The sequence below is a fragment of the Lactuca sativa genome, chromosome 7, assembly GCF_002870075.4.
Source record: "Lactuca sativa cultivar Salinas chromosome 7, Lsat_Salinas_v11, whole genome shotgun sequence".
In the NCBI taxonomy this organism is placed as follows: Eukaryota; Viridiplantae; Streptophyta; class Magnoliopsida; order Asterales; family Asteraceae; genus Lactuca; species Lactuca sativa.
The window spans coordinates 202505913-202510923 of record NC_056629.2 but is presented as its reverse complement, the minus strand read 5'-3'; the positions used below and the strand labels follow the sequence as shown (position 1 = coordinate 202510923).

The following is a 5011-nucleotide window of genomic DNA, read 5'->3' as shown; positions in this document are numbered from 1 at the left end:
CACATTTTTAACAAGATAAAAAAACTCTAAATTCTGGTAATATTGCTATCAGTATGCTTTATCTTGGAACAGTCAAGGAGAAACTACAAAGTAGCCAACATTATCATGTGGTACACAATCCCTTTTGTATACATAAATGTGATAAAAAAAAACAACAATTTAATATTATCATGACATAAAAATATTGCAATTGGAAGTCCTAGAATTATGTGGAATTACTTTAAAACCTGAACACATAAGACTTGCTTGAAGCTTGGGCACATCCTTATATGATACATTGTTGAAAACCCCATCAAGATTTATATCTCCTTTCATGCATGATCTTGTTATTATGAAACCATCCTTGTTTGACAAACTGTAATTAGCAAAAATCACAACAATTCTTAGAAATGAACAATAAAAAGAAGGATATTGGTAGGAGTCCATTGAAGCCATAACGAAAATGGAGTATCAACAAGAGTATGCCATGAGTCACGAACATAAGAGGCTACAAAATAGCATGAAAAAACAATTAAGAAGGTGATTTCAAGTGAAAGTTTAAGTGATTTCATGGTATATACCAAACAAAAGACAAATCAGAACCCAATGGTGTTTAATCAAGAAATAATTCTCTTAAACATTTCATCGAGCACCTGGTAGGCTAAAATTTGTGAATATAAGAATCAACATCAAAGGTAGTATTTAAGATCCTATGTTAAAAAATACCAAATATCATGGTTATACAAACAAAGGTTTTTCAACTTACCTTGGCCTAATATAAGAAACAATAGGAAAATGATGAACCTGAATCGACGAACCAGAGGATAAACTATGAAGGTAGAGATGAAGTGATTCACGTAACATTCAGAAACTAAAAGTAATTAGTACTTCTCACCTTTAGAGGAAATACAACGGATGAACATATTCACATATATGCGATAATTTGGGGATACATGGTTTGATAGATGTGAGGTCTGATTTGTGCAATAGTGTGAGATACATTGTTTGGTGGTGATTGCTGGTCTGATGGGTGGTTGTGTCGATGCACCAGGAATGGAGATTGGGATAAATAGTGAAGAGAATGGTGAAATCTGGGATGCCAATTGAATTTGAAATCATTTATTCTCGAACTTCTCCCCCAATCACTCCTCAAATCACGCAAGTTGAAGATTTAAGGAGATATATATGCAACTTAGGGGCGAGATAGAGAAAAGACAATCATGATCAATAAAGAAGCTTTCTAGTTTCGTTTCATTTCATTTCATCATATCTTCTTGCTTTTTCTTAGATCAAACATCTTGACTTATCAATTCTTCTCAATGCTTATCCCATAAAACACAAACCGAGTAGGTCTAATCCCACTTTTAGATATATTTTTTTCCCAAAGTATCACTATCGATATTTTATGTTAATGCACTTGCAATTAACAGATGTGTAGTGTCAATTGGATCAATATAACCAAATAATGTTTCAATAGATAAAATGGATGACATGCGCAAACCTGTCTCTTGGTGAATTGTTTAAGTGACGATTATGTGAAGGACATGACAAGCAAGTTTAATAAAATGAACACGTTTGAAGGGCAAAATTTTCATAGATGGTAGAAGAAGATGCACTTTCTAACTACTACTCTGAAAGTGGTGTATGTTCTGAGTACACCCATGGCAGAATTCACTGAAGATGAAACTTTGGAGGCTACAAAAAGAAGATTAAAGTGGGACAATGATGACTATATCTATTGTGGTCATATTCGTAATGGTATGGCTGATTCTCTGTTTGATATATATATATATATATATATATATATATATATATATATATATATATATATATATATATATATATATGTATGTATGTATATATATATATATATATATATATATATATATATATATATATATATATATACACCAAAATGTTGAAACTGCAAAAGCACTGTTGGATTCTCTTGAATCCAAGTACAAGACTGAAGATGCTTCAAGCAAGAAGTTTCTTATTAGTAACCTTATGGGTTATAAGTGTCTGATTACCGACCTATTATGGAATAATTCCATAAAATGTTAAGGATCTTGGGACAGTTTGCTCAACACAATCTGAAAATGGATGAAGCCATTTTTGTGTCTGTGATTATTGACAAACTGCCCCTTTCCTAGAAAGATTTTAAACACATCTGAAACATAACAAAGAGGAATTAACTTCGAATCAACTTGGAAGCCATTTATGAATTGAAGAGTCATTAAGGACTCAAGAACTTGATAACAAACCTAAAGGCAAGAATCAAGTTGGTTCCTGTTCTGTGAACATGGTTCAAGGAGAAAGTTCAAAGAACTCCAAGAAGGCTAATGGAAAAAAGGTATTTTAAAGGAAAGGATGACAACTCTTCCAACAAGAAGGAAAAAGTGGTTTGTTAGAATTGTAACAAACCAAATCACTTCAAGAAAGATTGTCTTCTTGATAAATTTAACAAAGATGGTGCTGGATCGAGTGGATCCATGGATCCAGAAAACCAACAAGGTCAAAATTCTGATTTTATGCAGAATTTTAGATATATGTAGAATTATATTTCTTTAATTTCTGAAGCATTTTATGTCCAGGGTGATAATGTTGCATGGTGGATTGATACGGGAGCAACAAGTCATATATGTAGAGATCTTCGTTGCTTTAACAGATGTCAACCAATTGAATATGGATTTATGGTGAAAATGGGAAATGTTGCTACTGAACCAATCAGGGTTTTGCATCTGTTTTGCATTACTTTACTTCTGGAAAGTGTTTGTACTTGAACAATGTTTTATATGTACCGTAATTTCGAAAGAATCTTGTGTCTGATATTGTCTTGATTAATTGTGGTTACAAACAAGTATTAGAAGGTGACAAGTATATTGATATTTGCATATTTAGCCTCATAATAAGTATAGATTTTTATCATTTATTAGCTAATTTATTGCATATCATGGACAAAAGATACTTAAAAGTGTTTAAATTATGTTTTCAGTCAAAAAGTGAAGCCCGGAAGCAAAAGGAAGCAGGAGAAGCAGTTGGGAGCTCGGGAATTGAACAAAGAAGAAAACCACCAAAACAACACCTACTCGGTGAGTAGGGTCGTCTACTCGGCGAGTCCGATCGAATATTCGAGAAGATCAAGACTCACAGACTTATCGCATACGGGGATTAAGAGATGGACTCGGCGAGTCGGCAATGGACTCGACGAGTCGTTTCGCATCTATAAATATAACTTCTTAGATCGATATTAGAAATTCTGGAACCCTTCTGGAGAGATTAGCTGCGATTGAAGAGCCAGAAGAACCCTTGAGAACGAATATACAACCTAGAATCCAATTACGAAGGAGATTTGAGGAAAATTCTCATCATTCTACTTAATCTTTTGTTTTCCATTATGGCTAGACAATTAGAATTCGTTTATTTGCTGTTTATTACCTTAATCATGAGCTAAAACTCTTAAACTTCTGTTTGAGGATACAAAATTGAGACTATGGTTTGATTATTGGTAGGATTAATTCAATGTTGGTGATTTTTGTTAGTTTTAGCTTGCTAAAGAACCTTGTGCCGACTCGGCGAGTCCATCGCTGTCACAGTTTTAATTTTTATTTAATAATTGTTCTTTTTACACGTTTTATTTTTTGTTTTGATTGTAGTTGTTTCATTACCCGAGGATCTGATACACCTTTGGTCCCTCCTCTCGAAGACCCGGAATCAGCATTAAGGAGGAGCAAAGGAAAAGCCGTTGGAGAATCCGCTTCTTCAAAGAATTCGCCACTAAAGAACCTCAAGTCCGTTTTCAGCAAGAAGAGGAGCAGCAAATCAGGAGCATCCAGCGCCTCTTTGACAATCGAAGACCTAATTAACGAAGACACCGAGTACGAGACCGAGGAAGAAGAAGAACCTACGTACGAGCACGAATCCGATTTTGAGGACGAGTTAGCTATCATGGCTAATATCGATGAAGTCCCTATGAGGGAATGGAAGAAGAGGATGCGCGATGACACTGGCCCGGGACTTGTGCAGCCCGCAATTCCCGCTACCGCCACTTTCGAGCTAAAGGGTCATATCCTCGCCCAACTCAAGGAAATTTCCTTCTATGGAAAAGACCACGAAGACACCTACAAGTACTTGGATGAAGTAAATGATGTGGCTGACTACTTCAATGTACCAAATGTGCCACGCGAGACCCAGCTACTTCGCATGCTTCCAGTCACATTCAAGGGTGCTGCAAAGGATTGGCTCAAGTCACTTCTTCCCGGGTCGGTCACCACATGGGCTAAGATGAAAGAAGAGTTCATAGACCACTTTTGCCCGCCTTCCAAATAGATAAGTTGAAGAAAGCCATTGCCAACTTCGAGCAACAACCCGGAGAATCCCTTTATGAGGCGTGGGAAAGGTACAAAGGTCTTCTCAGAAATTGCCCACACCATGACCTCAATAGCCAACAAGAGGTCTCCATATTCTATGATGGAGTCAATGTCACCACAAGGCAATTGCTCGACTCGCAAGGCCCGCTCACGAAGAAGCCACCCCCGGTGATCAAGGAATTAATAGAAGAATTCTCTACGCATTCTAGAGAATACCACAATCCAAGAAATGAAGTAAGTCGGGGGTAGTGAACTCGGCCAATGATGGCATGGCGGCGTTGATGGCTAAGCTCGATAGTTTAGATAGAAAAATGACAAAAATGGATCAAACAATCCATGCTATTCGAGTTGGATGCGAGAACTGTAGAGGGCCTCATCTCTCGAAGGATTGTGACTTGGATGAAAATGGAAACAAGAAAGCTCAAGTGTTCTACTCAAGCGGCGATCGATACGATGAGAATTGGCGGAAACCTAAGAAGGAATGGCTCCCGTATGAAGAATACAAGAAAGCGAAGGAGGAGAAATACAAGCAGAAAGAGAGGGGATTTTATCAAAAGGAAGAACCGGTTATGGAAAAGAAAGCTGATTTAGAAGAGATGTTCACTAGATTTATAGCCGCATCCGAAAAAAGACACAATGATCATGATGCTGCAATACAAGAG

General features: G+C 36.7%; 1 non-coding gene across 1 annotated transcript; it reads right to left on the bottom strand.

The window, feature by feature from the left end:
- Positions 1–4310: 4310 nt before the first annotated feature.
- On the bottom strand, positions 4311–4417 carry LOC111904529 (small nucleolar RNA R71). Its single transcript, XR_002854571.1, has one exon. It is a non-coding gene; the product is annotated as a small nucleolar RNA R71 (small nucleolar RNA).
- Between the last annotated feature and the right edge of the window lie 594 nt (positions 4418–5011).